Here is a 17,072-nt window from a genome sequence, read left to right as displayed (position 1 = left end):
TGTGTGTGTGTGTGTGTGTAAGTTTAGCGTCATCTTAGTCGAGTTTCAAAATAAAAGTCCCCTTTATTCCCCAGGTAGCTGTCAGATATACTCAGAGCCACGCAGACCTCCAAGGAGCAAAGCGGATGAAAGCGCGACTGCATGTACCTGTTTGAGTCTGTTTAAAGTGCGACACAAAGGGGGGGGGGGGGGGGGGTGTTAGGCACCCGCACACTTTAAAGTAATTTATTTCAGGGGGGAAACCGCGGGGCAAAGGTGGAGTTCTTGAGAAATTCAACAAGGATAACGGGAGCTTAAGGAATTCGCACGCAGATTACCCTTCATCCCACCCTCACATCATCCCAACATACATTTATTTCAGCCTCTGACACAGAGGAGTGCGGGAACTCTTTATTTTATTTTTGCAAATTAAATAAATTTCACGATTATTTAAGGAAGCTAAATAAATGGGATAAAAGAGGAGGAACGCTGTGTGTGTGTTATAGGGTACGGGTCATCAGTGAAGGAGTGTTTTCCTCCTGGGTCCAAACAGCTCCAACAGCTCATGTTATGTAAGTGAAAGGTGCAGCTCCATTGGACAACTTTGACAGAATGATGTTTACACTTTTAGTCATGCTGCCGTGCACTAATTGACTCTGAGGGATAGTTTGCCAAATTTTCGGGCTCGACTTATTTTTTCTTATTTATCTTATGGTTTGCATCTGAGTGGCGTGATTCCTGCCACTGCACCAGTTCTCCACAAAACCAACACACAGCAGGGGCTTAATTAGAAAGGTAGTGTAGCTGAACCATCAACATGCTGCAGCTCAGGATGACTGAACGCTCTTTTTACAACAATTCAGATCAAACACAAAGTAAATCCTTCGCTTTACTCCCCTGAGCTGTCTCAGGGAAACAAGTGTCATCATGCATGTAGAAAACTTGAATATATTTTTCAGCTACATGAAGCTTGAGCAACGTTCTGCATTAATTTCAGCCACTCTTTGCAACTATAAAATATCAATTAAATGAATCTTAAGTGCTGTGATTTAGTTCAACTGTTAGTTGTTTTTTTTAAAAAGCAAAACAACTACAAGAAATTATATTCAGACTTAAATAACCCCTGTGACATTCTTACACACCTCATGAGATTCTGAGCATTTTCATCCAAAAGGTGTGTGTGTGTTGAACATCAGTGAAGTGAAGATGGCCTGCGTTTAGTGTCCAGACCTGGCAGATTGTGACCTTATCAATGTGAAACTCTCAAGATAAATTATTCATCCCACCTGTTTGATGTCTTTGGCCTGAGAATGACGAAAGGTGTACGACTTAAGATGCATCCTAAAAGCATAAAAATATCAGATACTGAGCTACCTGTCTCCATCTATAGCAGAGGGAGAGGAAAACAGGCAATATACGGTGGTTTGAATAAAAAGAAAAATGGATATTTTGTTTCTAACCAAAGGAGTCATTTAAAGTATTGTGCATCTCAGTCAAACAGAAGTGGGACTCTGCTGCACTATTTTCACTCTTCAAGATGTAGCTGTCAGTTGTGTAAATGTGATGAGATGCACAGGTGTCCTGTGTTTATGTGGGTCACTGAAGTGGACCACCCATATCGATGCTGCCCGCTTTATCTACACTTTAATTTGCAGAGTTTGAGCGAGCTAATCTTACTCTTTGTAACCGACTGCGTTTGTTACTTTGCAGGCAGAGAGCTGCAGTGGCCTGACATCCAGAGGGGGCACGTCAAAGGCCTGCGAGGGCCCAAGATGGAATCAGACGCATCGTGCGGTTTTACTGTAGGAGATCGGTGTCACTTTACATTTATAAGGATTTGTATAAGATAAAATGATTCTCACTTCTAGTGGATTTTGAAAGGCTGTCCCATTTGAATTGTAATGTTTCTTTTCTATGTGCATCATGTTTATCAAACACTATTTATGTTTTGCTGCATAGAAATGAATCATTAATACTGAACGTAAACGTGTTTGCTTTTGGGGCTACTTCCATAAAAAGAACTAAAACTCATCTTGAAGAAGAATAGGCTGACTTTTAACAATGTTTAATATAAATGTGCAAAAGTTCAGCTTGAATTATGTGTGAAAGCAAATGAAGGGCACTCACACATGTTTCTGTGTTTACTTGTGTCTGTGTGTGTGATAGCCGAGCGGCCTCCCTCAGATGTTCCCTCAGACCTCTGACCCCGGAGCTGGGGTCAAACCCTGACAAATGAGATGGTCGAGCTCTGACCAGAGCTGCAAACATTCCACAACAATCTTCTGTCCTCCTCTTCCCCTGTCTTCATATCAGTCATCTCCCACTCCTCTCGGTCCTTCTCTTTGACTGTGAAAGGGGCAAAGTGTGTTCTCGTTGCAGATGCAATAAAAAGTGCTTCACTTTTCAAATATCCACTTTTCATGTGAAGATCAAAGCTTTTTTTTTTTTTTTGGTTTAATATCCCCGACTACAATTTGCATTGCTTATTGAAGAAAGGAAAACAAAAGAGTATGAACTGAAAATAAAAATAAAAAAATCTGCTAAAGATTTGGATATTACAGCCCTCTGAGAAACACTGAATGTGTGTGTGTGTGTAAAGCCTGTCAGTGATGTCAAGGATGAGAAATGTTGCAGTGAGGTTTTTTACACACGCTGCTGGCTCTAGCATTTCCGGCAACATTTCTCACTTTGCCTCCCTCACACCACCCGCTCTGCTGCAATATCCCCACATTTTTTTTTCATCCTTTCAGTCCTTCCTCCTCTCCTCACCCTCCCTTCTCCCTTTCACCCCTCCCCCCTCACACACACATACACACACTTCAGCCGTCCTCTCTCCTGCCCCACCCTGCCTAATCTCAGCCTTCCCATCCCTTTCTCTCTCCGCCCATCATATTGACTCAGCTCTCTTCTTTTCTGTTCTCCACCCACTGTTCTCTCTGATTTTCTTGTCCCAGAACAATAACACCTGTGTCTTTAAGAGGAGTGTGTGGGATTGGCCCCTCCTCCACTGGAAGCTGGTCAAGGTAGGTGGGCTGGTTTGGATGAACTTTTCCTTTTTAGTGGAATGAAACCTAACTACCCTCAACGGGAGCTTCAGAGACAAGTCACTGCTGTCACGACCCCCCCCCCCCCCCCCCAGCCACAGTCTCAAGACCAACAAAGCTGACTGGCTGATACAGTAACACAGCAAAGGCCTTGAACTTGCCTTCATAATGATGTAAGAAAAGTAAACAGCAATGCAACATAGCAAAGCTTTTAAGAAATAAAGATCAGTTTTTATACGACCGTATGTGTGTGTTCATTTCTCCTACTTGAATTGTGATAACATTTGATGTAGGCTGTGATTCACTGGAGGGTACAGCTGCTTCACATGGTTCTTGGACTGGACAAGACTGTTTCCTCACAGGAAATCTGGTCACATGTCTCAATCACATGGCTAGATCTGGGCTCTGATTGGCTGCGTGCTGGGGCATCACCATGGCAAATCTGGGCGCAGCTCTCGTCTTTGAACAGTAAGATGCTGGTGGCGTGCCTCTGTGTAATTTTGTCATTTCAGGCAAGAGGGCAGTCAGCTTCTAAGCACATCTGTGGGTGGGACCAACTGGACCTCAGTCTGCTGTTATGATGATCTACAATGCAAAAGAAACAACATGTCAACACAAAAGCAATGCAAATAGCTCCCAAAACAGTTCAGCTACAGATAAAATGGTAAATAATGAAAATTTCTCGTTCAGTTTTCAGTTCTTTCTCTCATAACCAGACTGGAGCCACTATGCTGCTTGTAATCCCAGTGTAAATAAATGATAACGCTCTTGTCTCAATCTTACCAGCAGTAAACAGCTTGCCAGGGTTAAAATGGTCAGCAGGGGATCAAAAACACAAAAGGAGCAAGCAGGCATATCATGGCCATGTTCATGTCCATAGTGCAGTTCGGCTGATTGTGTTTACATCCTTTTCCTCCTTGTTCTGCTCAGTGTGTAATCAGACAACTCCGGGGTGTAAAAGAAGGGCTCGGAAGCGCTCGATTCCTTGCCACCGCCCACCGTTACCTCAGTTGTACTGAGGCACAAATGCCTACCCCTGTCCCCAAGGGATTTGATCCCACTCCCCCCTTCCTCAACCAACATGCACCCAGCTACCCATCCGCCAATCTCTCCTCCTCTCTGCCTTTGCTCCCTTATTCAGCGTGTAAAAGCACCCCCTGAATGATGGATTACAGTGTCACTGCAGCCTGCGAAGGATTAATTTGTTTCATTGATTTCTCTTTAGGCAGAATGCCAGCGTCTGCCGCTTCCCACCTTTTCCCCAAGACTCGCAGCTGTAATAGACGGTAATGGCCTAAGACAAATCAACCCGTTTCTTGTAAAAATAGCACCAAATAACCCACCCCACCTAACAGCCTGCACTTTGCTTGCAAGCACAACAGGGGGTGGTGCGACTGTGGTGGGGCATCAAGGGGGTCTGTGTTCAATTCATTCTCATCCTCCTCTATTTCTGTCTCTCTATCTGGCTACTTTTCCATACCACTTTCCCTCCTTATCCTATGCTGAGCCAGAGAAAACCACCCGGCCGTTCTGACAAAGCCATAAGTCTACCATACTTACAGCTCCCTCTCAGGCCTCACAATGGATGGGTAATGACAGTGCTGTCTGGAGGGGGGGCTGCGGGAGTTGGGCCATTCTCTTCAGTAATGGAACCTGTAACTGCCATTCCCTACACACCTGCAGGAACAGCTAACTGTTAAACACGGTGATCTATAGCTAGGTCCTCCTGCACCCCCCCGCTAAAGCTGAGAGGTTTAGGTGACACCGGTGAATTAGGGTATGTTCATGCAGTACATCTATTTTTTCTGCCTTTATGTTGATTCTTAATATCTTTCAATGTTACTCTGAAACCTATGAAAAATCAACAGTTATTTCTAAACAAATCTGCACCTACTGAGGCAGTCTATTAACCTCACAGACTAGCAAGCCAGCATTCCTGATGTTCACTGATTTAACACAGACAGAAGATGCTGTCACGTCTTTACTACTCTGTCACTGCCTTGAACGATGGGAAATCCAAACCGCCTGTAACATTAAGAACACCGCTACAGACTGACTGTCCTTGAATGCTTTCCAGTCCCGCAGAGATTTATGAGCTGAACCACATCCATTAATCCACTGTTGATTTGCTGTGGCTACCCTGCAGGGTTTTTGGTATCAGATATCATACAATGCTGAAACTCACCCCGTTGTGCACAATGCTAGAAAGTGACACTCTTACCAGAGCTAGAAATGAATTTGTAAACTCTTTTTAAAATTCATTGCATATCTGAAATCCCTGCGTGTTCGTGCTGAAGATGACAGAGATGCATTTATTACAGAAAACACTGTCACTTGTTTTATAAATGACAATGTAAAACAGGGTGCCAATCCATAGAGGCTGGAGTACGGGTGAATTAGAGCTTATACACAATGCAATAAGGATGCAGGCTGCAGGGAAATCTCATCAGCTCCCTGCAATCAATTGAAGCGTGTTTACAAAGCCACAAACTGCGGTTTGTATTCAGAGACGGGCCACCGGTCACCTGGTGCTTGACTAGATTCCTCTATTAAGCTGGCCTCTCTTGGGTAAAACCTTCCTAAAGCCCCCTTATGTCTGACACCACCAGCCCCTTCAAATACTCCTCTCAGATGGAGGATTAGGTAATCTCACCATGATACTGTTTTTTTTACTCCATTTCTATCATTTCATCCCCTTGTTTGACACTCTGTGTTTTCTACCTTCATTCTCATACATTACATCCTAACCCCCTCTCTTTCTACTCCAGAGGAGCTTGTTTTACTCAAGATACATCCATTCTCAGGGGTTCTTACAGGATCTTAAGTGCCTCCAGGAAAGATTTTTAGGCAGGTAATTTTCCTGGTTGTGGCAGCGCTTGTCTTTATTGTAGGTGCTTCACTGCAAGGCAACTTCTCTTAATGAAGAGATTCATGTTTTTTTTTTTTACTTTGCCTATTTTCTTAAAACACACTGTAATATAGTAGTTTTTGTTGATATTTGTGTGCCATTTTCCCCTCTAATGTTCCTTCAGTCTACACCTTCCACCATGACAAACTATTTGTTTATAGCGATTGATCCAACACATGCACAGCGGCAAAGTCAGTGCTGACCTTATGGTTGTTAAAATCCAAATAACCAGATCTTGAGCTAGTCTCAATCCATACTTCTGTTAGCCATCTGATCATATGTATATCCATGTCGATGGGAAGCTTTAAGGGGTTAGTGTTTGCATTGCCCCAGTCAAAGGTCATGACTGACCAATAAAATATTTCTTGACCACCATCAATAACTGTGACATGTAGACTAATACAGTATGCGACTGTGGGCAGTGGGGGAGGGAACCTGCGTGTAACCTGTGCTTGCTTCGAGCAGAAGGAATGAACGAGGGGCCAAAAGGTTACAGGACAGACCTCAGCGCCCTGCCTCTGCACCCTCTTATATGTGCATTTGATAGCAGTGGGGCAATTATAAAGGTATACTTCAGACAGGTCAAATGGGAGAGGGCAAAGTGCAGAACCTTTAAAGCACTGGCCAAAGTCAAAGGTTAGAACAAATGCAGGAGATCATAAGATGCATTGGTAATGGAATGAAAGTAATATTGATGCAGACTGATGAGAAGAGTTCTGTGATGATTGCACAACAATAGAAATATACAGAAGCAGATGTGATGAGAAATTAAAGCACTGAATGCTGTTTTTCAGCACCAGTAACAACATGTTTAATTTATGTTTGCTGTATACTGAGCATGGAGTCATCAGGCTTTGTGGCTACTAAATATGAATAGTTCAGGGTCACATAGGGTCATGACTTACATCTAGCACCAGTGACCAAAGCCAAATGTAAAGGTCAAAGTGGAATTGCCTGAGCCTCAGCAATACAATGTTTGCTCATTCACATTTATGCATCACATTGGCAGTGATTTATGGAGGGAGATAAATGTAAGGATGGGAAGAAAACACTCTCCTTCTCTTATCCTGTCAGACTCGGTAAATACACTACTCACTCATATCAATCACCGTGTCACGGTAAATCGCAGTTGTATGCTTCCTGCGCAGATTAAAAAACTGTCTTTGTCTCGCTCTACCTTCTCCCTCAAGCTCTGGGGAACACACTCAAGGTATTGTTGCATTTTCACAAGATTATATATCAGCATTCCAGAAAGCTGTTAGCCAAAAGGAGAGTGTGTTCAAAGTAGAACGATGTGCTTTAATTAGGTAACAAAATTGTCATGTCTTTTGCATACTGCCCCCTTGCTGCTAATCATTTCTAGGCCTTTCCTTGTTCTCTTTTAGGCTCCAATAAACAACGGCAAAAGAAAAGAACTGTTTATGTTATTTAAAAGAAAATTTCAAGATAATTAGACGAGTTTATATTGATGGAAGTCTTATTAGAAAGATCACCCCTGATTGAGATCAATTTTCCCTCTTCTGCAGCCAGATAGGCTGCTCAGTGTTCTGCAGGAGCAGCCTGACTCTGACTGGACCCACAATTAACTCCATATCCTGGCTTTTTGAGGTTTGTGAGCCTCTTGAACATGAACGTCTTCTCCATGTCACTTTGGCTCCTCAAATGAGTAAAACAGCCAGGCACTGGTGCACCACAGCATTCACAAACTACCCCCAAGTGGTTCAGAATTCAGCCTGGGAAAAGTCTAAAAAGAAAACAAGCTTTTGAACTTGCGGCCAAAGCGGAAACATGGCTTAGTAAGCTGCTTTTTAACCTGAACCATAAAGATCTATTTTCCTTTCCTCCAATGGTAATAAATTTACCCTTTTCCTTTATTACTCATAATACGGTTATCCATATCTACATCAAAAGGTGATAATCCGGGACACTACAGATACCAGTGTATTACGTTGTACTTGTCATTCAGCCCATTATAAGGAAAAGTTTAGCAACTTCTAAAATGACAAAAACTGAACTGATTTCAGAAAAACTTTAATAGTCAAAGCATTTCTTCTCAGTCTTTTAACTTACATTGTGTTTACTGCAGAATTTAGGTTTGGGGATTATATTTTTGCAATATTCAAAAACAAGCAATAATGTTTAGCAACACTTCAGCCATTATAACATCCGTCCTTCGCGCCCTGCATGAACAACAGTTTTGAATAGCATTTACACACAGGACAGGTCCTGTATGATCTGTCACATTCATCTCTATTTCGCATTCACCATGGGACATTTGAACCACATCAGAATCTATTACCGCCATGCAGATTTAGTCCCTGCTGACAACACAAATCATGATAAGATGGAGGAGTGACTCCATAAACACCCTCGCTTATATATCACATTGTATGAGCTGAACTGGATAGCAGATCTTGTCATCTTCGAGGAATGGTCTATTTATAAGGATGGACCAAAGATACGAGTATGATTACATCTCTGTCTATCTTTAACCTGCGCTTTATAATACTTCAAAATCAAACAATATATATAAATAGTTGTGTAAGTGTGAGTGTGTGTGTGTTTATCTGTGTGAGCATCCATCACTCAGCAGAAGGAATTCCTGCTCAGCTGCTTGTAAGGAGAGATTTATGCTGTAATGCATCAAATCAACAGACCTTTACAGTAAAATATGAGTTTATCAATAGGTTTAATCAATAGTGCATGCAAGACGCTGTGTAATTATTACAGAGGTCTGTGTCAATAAAGCTGTCATGCATGACCTCTTGCTAAAGGCTTCAAAGATGGGAGTGTGTCACAGCTGCGAGATGTTTGGTAAACTGTGTTGGACACAAAAGCACGATTCAAGCAAGAGGGGTTTTAAAATGATAGTTTAGGTCCTTTGGCTTGGGGTTTTGTTGAAATGTTGCAAACAATTATTAACTCACCTGCTGCAGATAGCTCTTTGAAAGCCTCAGCTTAGAGAAATGAAGTTTAGCTCGAATCAGATGAGTGAACGGCTAATCCAAACCCCAAAAAGAACGGCAGCTGTCGCAACCCCGATCTCTAAAAATTCACAGCACAGTTCATGAGAAGGCTATTTTGTAGATCAAAGTTCATGCTCAGTAATCCAGGTTAAAAAACCTCAAACAATGTTCAGTCAGATGGTCTGATGAAGTCCTTTGGATGAAGGACGAAACATCGCAACAAAAAACAAACAAACAAACAAAAAAAAAAAGAAACCGTCCAGATGACCTGACTGAACTTTGTTGGATTTTCTACCTGGATTTTTGAGCAAGAACTTTGATGTTTTGAACCACTTTGGATATGGCTGCCTCAGAGGAGTAGACAGGGGAGAGGGCAGACGCCAGAAACCATCTTATCACCAGCAAACTGGTTGTTCCACTATGTGAGTGTGCTGCTTGTGGGACTCAGTTTGTTGTGGCTCCTTGAACTGATGAAGTCCTTTGGATGAAGGATGAAACTTCCCAACAACAAAAATAAAGAAACCAGCAGATGACCTGACTGATCTTTGTTGGCAATTTTTTTTCATTCAACCTTTATTTAAACAGGTTAGTCCCATTGAGCACGAGGACTCATTTACAAGATTGTAGACTTTCACTGCGCTGTCATCTTTGTGATATGTGAACATTTACATAGAATCCAATGGTAATTTGCAAGTGCAGCTAGCTTTAGTAATTTTCCTGCAACTTGGGGCACTTTCAGCTGGAATATCATATTTTGTTGCTAAAATATTGCTTAATGCAAAAAGTAATGACAGTTTCCCCCCCTTCTCTTTTCTTTTTTTAAACATCACAGTTGTTTGAAAATGGCAGTAATCCACTTTGGTTATGATTTCATTCAGACTAGACGTTAGTTCTCAAATCCAGACAGAAATAAAATTAAATACCCAAACTATCTCTTTAACACAAGCGATAAATGAAGCACAGCAAGAATTTAAAAACTAGGGTCAGGTTATTTATTTCTTTTTAACACTAAGTACCGGAGTCCTATTGAAAAACTGCGGGTGTCAGAGTATATTTATGAAGACAATAGAGAATATAAATGATGGCATTGAGGATGGCTGCCTTCTTAGTGAAGTGAGGCTCATTTCTTCTGAAATAAGGCAAGAGTTGAAGAACGAATGTCAAAAGAAGCTTTGCGTTGCGCTGCGCTCCACATTCATACACACATACAGTGTGCCATACAGGCAGAGCGTGAGGCAAGGACCAACGAGGCAGTTTATATCGAGATTTTGTTTCACAGCTACGGCCTCCTGGGAGAGAGAGGTCTGCCAATAACACTTAAGAGACAGAGCAGGAAAAGTAAGTGCTTTTATTACAGCTCATCACTCATGTAATTTCTGGCAGCATTTGTGATTACAGATCAAGTGATTGACTAACTACACGTTCAGGGGCTGAGTTATGAAAGGGGAGCCTACTATTCAAGCGCCGGCAGATTCCCAGTGTCAGCTGTAACTCATCCCCTCCTGAGGTGCTAAATCAAAGAACGCACCGCAGCAGGAAGAGTTAAATAATAACTTCAGCTTTGTCGTAAATCTGCCAAAAATTAAACCTGTATGGACGTTGCTTAGCTCCATGGCACGGGAAAAAAATGTTGGATGGTAAGTGATCAATAGAAGCCCTGATGGAGGTATTGATGGATGCCAGGTGAAGTGTGTGTGTGTGCATGCACGCCAAAGGTGGGATTGGATCACCCCGAGGTTAGGTAGGGTGTTTAATCGACTGGTCTCACCTTGAATCGATTGGCAGGAGTCTTGCAGGGCAAAGACGTGATACACACAACTAACACTTACTGAAACAAACCACAGGGAATGTAGAAAGGATGTAGGGTGTGTGTGTGTGTGTGTGTGTGTGTGTGTGTGGGGGATCTTTCAATGCCATCAGCCCTACATGCCTGCATGTGCACAACGTTGGGATCAGAACTCACAAAAACAACACAGATTGATGTCAAAGATTAATTTTATTGTTTAACTCAATAAGCTCTGTCGTTCAGTATCCATTTATAAATGTTCTAAAACACTTGTTTTTCAAGGTAATGTTCAATAATATTCTTATTTACATTCACATTTCACCTGCAACTTATACTGACATCATGCGGTGAGTTAAAAATGTCACTATGTCTCTATAGAGTTTCAATAAAAAAATAAACAAAACTACAAATCAAACGCTATTGCTATTTTGTTGTGTTTTTCAGTTAAATGCGTAGATAGTGCAGATCAACATGAATATTGTTCATAACATGTTTTCTTTTTATAATCAACATTATGCAGAAAAATGAATCTAAAATTCTTGAATATCAACTAAAAAAACTAAGAACGCATCCCAAGAAATACAGCGCAGACATGCAGAGCAGGCTGGATTCAAGATAAGGCATTGTTTTCTGTAATGATCCCATTTAGTTTGGCAAACCTCATCATATGCTATTATCTCCGCAGCAAATCAATTTCCTCACCCTCAAAAGAGCCTTAGCAACCTGCACATCTGACTTACAAAAGCAGAGACGGTCATCTCTGGTTGTGCTCCGCTGTGAAATATGTTGCAAGAGGCCAAGATCTGAGAGGCTGCCTTGCCTTCAATAAACAACGTGCTGCTAGTAATAAAATAAATGTGGCTCTGCTGCACGTACAGTTAACAAAAGAAGAAGAAAACCCCTGACTTTCTAAACTTCTGTTGAAATGTTGGCTTTAACTCTACGGCCTTCAGATGAGGTCAACGTTTGATGCATGTTGTTGACTGACGCAGCATATTTGCAGCATATTTGCCCAACAGCACTGCTGATTGGAATACAGTTCATTAATGCTAATTTTGGAAAGCTTCAACAGTGCAACAAGCTGATTTTCAACCTTACAATCATTTGAGATCTCCAGAAAAGCATAATGGAAAAGAAGAAAAAAAAAAAAAACAATCCAAAAGACCCAGTCATTTTAAAGCAGTAATAATGTTTAAAACATTTAAACATGAATGAAGTGATAGAAAATGCTTAATAAAAGCTCCAAACTCCAAACTTGTTAAAAATGACTCACAAATGGAATATCCTTTTCTGTGTAATGTTTCACAAGCTGAGGGACATGACGAGATGAAGAGTTTCAAATTGTGGATCCATCTGGGGTGAGGCGGAGGCCATCTGAAAAGTTGCTCTGCAGGGCTGAAGTTAGACGAACAATCGAGCACGAGTGATTTAAGGCCGCTGCAAAAATCAAAGTTTGACCGAGAAACGGGAGACAATCCTCTGAGCCCCAGGCCTTGTATATCCTCCAGGAGGTCTGGGGTTGTGCCTGAGCCTGTGCCTCTGCAACGTGCTGTTATCACTTCCAGACTTTTGGAAGAGCTCAGACAGAAATGCAGATCTTTCCTGAAGCAACAAAAGGAATGACAAAACATGAAGAATAGATAAAAAAAACCCCAAGCATTTCTTGTTTAAAACTTATCTTTAAAGGTGTGGGTAAATCATTTTGGTCTGTTTGTACCATGCAGCTGCAGGATAGGACTTGATCTGTACATGATGAAGACATCCAGTAATTTGTATGTACATTTTGCACATAAATACTGTGCATCATCATCATCATTAGAAACACGATAATTACAAAGTTGGCATTATACTCTTATGTTCTGGGTCCTTCATAAAACTTTGCACTGAGCGTTCTGTCCTCCTGAAGCAAGCTGCAAGGTGCCAGCTGTAGACCTGCACTCTTTTCCCTCCACCGGTGGTAAAAGCTGCAATATAGTGAAAAGTGCATGAAGACTGTCTGTCTGCTTCTGCTGGTTCTTTTTTCAACTCCCACGACCTTGCTGTCCCATAAAAGCTCCCTTTCATCCTTCTGCTTGGAGGTGATTGATGAGTGGCCATTTCCTGTCTTGTCCATCCTTGTTGCAGACCTGGATATGGCAAAGGCTGTGTCATTTAACACTCCATTTCCCTCAGCTTTGTTTGTGTTTTTCCTTCTGTCTCTGCACTCTCACTTCTGTCTGTCTCGTGCTCTTCGGAGCTTTCTGGTCTCTGCAGACCTTAGAGCAGCCTTTGATGAACTCACTTATCCTATTAGAAAAACACACAGTATCTACTCAGCTTGTTCCAACTAAGACAAAAAAAACCTCTTGTAGAATGTAAGTAAAGTAACAGAAACCAGATATGTAATGTGGCAATACGGAGCAACGAGGTAATTTGAGAAAGGAAAAAAGAGAATGTGAGACAGTTTGTTTTTTTTACAACAAAGCCAGAGCTTTTACATTTCAGCTGACGTCTTGGAATTCATGTCTAAAAAGTCTGCAATTCAATTTATATTTACTTTTCTCCACAACAAAAAAGCTCAAGATTTCTCTTTGCAGTCACTTATTTCTTTGACATGTTTGCTTGATAGTGAAAAAAACCAACAAAAATAAATTCTGCAACTCACAAAAGCTTTAGATTATTCTTATTATGTGATCAGCTACATCAACTGCTCTAAAAAAACATGACCTGACTGTAACAAAAGATAATCCTTTGCATTTTAATCTTTCCAACATAAAATGTATACGATGTAATGCACAAAGCAAATAGCATTAAAGATTATTGATGTTTTTCTGAATCACACAGGTAATCTAATGATGCAACTAATTTATTTTTGCTGTGTTAAGTAATTATTTTTTGATTGCTTAACTGCATATTTACTCTGCACACTGAAAAACAGCTTGATCCCTTACAGTTTTATAGTGACTTTGTGTGATGTTTGGAGTAAGATTTGGGCTTTAATGCATCATAGCTGCATGTATGGATGTTACAACTGTGCATCAGAGCACAGTATAATTCTATTTGGCTGGATCAGAGGGCTTTAATCCAGGGGCAAATCTGGAATATGCCCTTCGGGGTGCTTAGCCCCCAGTGCTGTCAGTGGCACTTGAACAACACAGTAGCTATTGGCGGCACAAGCTTTTGTAATGTGGAGGGTTAATGTTACTGGTGGCGTGTCTGGGGATCCTTTATGAATAAAGTACGGTAGATGCCATTTCCTGCATTCTGGTGTATTTTAACAGGTTGTTCAACATCTACGTTTACCTACATAAGTAATCACTTGATTCAATAACTATTTTAGAGAGCGACAATAAGTAGCCTGACCAACAGCTCTCCTTGTGAAGCAGATGACCGCTCGTCCTGAGCCTGGTTCTGCTGGAGGTTTCTTCCTGTTAGGAGGGAGTTTTCCTTTCCACTGTTGCCCTCATGCGTACTCAGGATGGGAGACTGCGACAAAGTGTAGATTCAACACAGTCTGCTGACTTCCTTAGATAGAGAATTTTTACTAATTGGCTTTTGTTTATGGGTATGTTTACAAGACAGTGGTGAGACCAGCCATGTTGTATGGTCTGGAGACAGTGGCATTGACAAAAATACAGGAGACAGAACTGCAAGTGGCAGAATTGAAGATGTTGAGATTATTAGGAGTGACAAGGATGGATAAGATTGGGAATGAGATCATCAGAGGTACAGCACAGGTTGAACAACTTGGAGATAAAGTTAGAGATACCAGACTGAGATGGTTTGGACATGTCCACAGGAGGGACAGTGGATATATTGGTAGAAGGATGCAGCTGCCAGGAAAAAGACAAAGAGGAAGGCCAAATATAAGATATGTATGGATGCAGTTAGAGAGGACATGGAGTGAGGACAGAGGATGCAGAGGACAGCGTGAGATGGAGGAGGATGACTTGCTATGGCAAACCCTGAAGAGGGAAAAGCTGAAAGAAGAAGAAGAAAAAAAAAGAAGAATTGGCTTTTTTTTAATGTATGTGAATGTTTGTGTTCAGTGCCCTGAAATGATTTCTGTTGAGACTTGGTGCTGTAGAAATAAACTGAGTTGAATGGAATTGTGTGAACGGAGCACACTCTGCTTCTCTCATACATCCTAACCCGCCCCCCGCCCCCCCCCGCCACACAAACACACACACACAGCTCGAGCAGGTAAGGGGCGTTTCACTTCAGGACAAATTGTGATCGCCGCTTGGTCAGTTGTTGACGAGCGTACTCGACTGATTGACAGGTGGCGTTGAGGATCCAACCTGTGCAACAAAATATATATATATATATATATATATATATATATATATATATATATATATCATAGATTTTACTGGCCTGTTTAAGACTCTCAGCATCTATTCCACATTTATTCAATATTTTGCTAAATCTAAGGTTTGAGAACTAAGCTTCCTTACAACACCCTAATGATGGTTTCTTTATTTTTCAGGGGTGCTGAGTTAAAATTTAGGGCACCCCCAAAAGAGGCTACTGCTTTAATCAAACACAAGCTCCATGCACTGCCTTCAGCTTTGAGTCAAATGTTTATGCTTTATCGCAATAAACAGAAAAGAGTTTTCAAAACTGTTTCCTAAAAGTTATAAAAAAATCAGATCCCCTTTGAGTGAATCGGATGGATGCAGCAGATTTCTCCAGACTGAAAGCAGAGACCTGTAGTCAATAAGCAAATACAACTTTTAGAGGTTCAAGTCCAATGAAGCAGCTGCACTGAAGCTCCAGATGTAATGATACAGACTCAAGGCAAAAGAAACGCAGCATGAAACTGTTCATTTGACCCCATTTAAAAACTTGATACCAATTAGAGACTTCTGTGTGTAAATAATTTAGGAGACCTCTCTCACTGAACACACACAACATAATTTTACAGGCAAGTGCGCGCGTGTGCTCGTGCACGTGCTTTGACTAACAGTAACAGTGTGAGCATACAGCGTTTGCACGCTCCCGTGCACACGTGCATATGCACACCCAAACAGATTCCAGCACGCTCTGGAAACAGACTTTTTAATGATGCCTTTGCAGGGAGAAAGTAGAGCAGAGATGCATTCTGGCCCATTTCTGCCTCCTTTTCACCCTCCTCTCCTCCATCTCTCTCTCCCCCGCACCTTCTCCACATCATTTGTTTTATGCATGTTTCATTGTCTTCCTCTTTTGTCTCAATGAGTAAAATCACAACCCCTAATTTATGGCTACAGGCAAAGACACTTCTACAAACAAACTGGCTGATGAGAGGGGATGACTGAAAACATATGCGCTGAGCGGTGTGTGTAAATCTTAAAATGTCTGTTACTGTCTCTTTATCTGCGGTTATTTACATAAGAAATGACAGCGTGTGTAAAAGAATGACTGTGATGCAAAATGGGGGGGAAAAATAAAAAGGCTGCGCTCTGGAAGAGAAGCGCAGTGTGGGGATGGGAGTGGGTGGGGGTGTGTGAATAAATCCACTGACACTGAGTGGGGAGCGCTCAGGTGTGGTGAGAGGATTATACAAAACCCTGAGTATGAATGACAGTAAACACCTGAATGATAGAGAGACGAGGAGGACTGGGAGTGTGTGTGTGTGTGTGTGTGTGTGTGTGTGTGTGTGTGTGTGACTTTTACTGACAATTTAGTGGCCCTCACTGATTTATCCTGAAAGGTGTGTGGATATATTCTCCACTTAAATATTTTAAGGCTTGTGCTTTCAAAAAAAGTACAGTTTGTTATATTGCATTGTGATCAACTACACTTTGTTCTATTCTATTCTATTCTATTCTATTCTATTCTATTCTATTCTATTCTATTCTATTCTATTCTATTCTATTCTATTCTATTCTATTCTATTCTATTCCTGTATGGCTCGTGTTGAAGCACAAAAACTAGTATTAGTTTGAGAAACAAACCAGAAATGGGCAATGGGCATGTCAGTAAATCAGGCAGAGTTCGGTAAAAGATGGATATCACTCAAAGGCGTCCCACTGCAAGAGCCGTGGAGCTGTCAAGGTGGCGAGTTACAGACTCAGCTGTGTGCAGTGCAAGTACCGGTAAGTCAGTCCACAAGAAGAAAGAAGAAGTATGTTTACTTACTTGCACTCTGTTGTATTTCTCTGTGTTTTAGTGGTTAGGGACTGCTGACAAGTTTTCTTAAGCTGGCTTCAGTTTCTGGGTGAGTACATCGTCTGTTCTTCCCTTTGCTCCCTGAACCACAAACATACTTCTCTCAGCACTTCCAGCACACACTGTAATGACACTTTTATTTATCTCCTGCATATCAGTCACTTGATCGTGGGTCTTTGTGCTGAAATGCAAATGCAGGCAATGCTGTTTTTGCCTCTGCGTGAGTGTGTGTTCTTTTGTGTTTGTGTTGGGATAAT

The sequence above is a fragment of the Nematolebias whitei genome, chromosome 8, assembly GCF_014905685.2.
Source record: "Nematolebias whitei isolate Nwh7 chromosome 8, NemWhi1, whole genome shotgun sequence".
Classification (NCBI taxonomy): domain Eukaryota; kingdom Metazoa; phylum Chordata; class Actinopteri; order Cyprinodontiformes; family Rivulidae; genus Nematolebias; species Nematolebias whitei.
Note: the sequence above shows the minus strand (reverse complement) of the source record.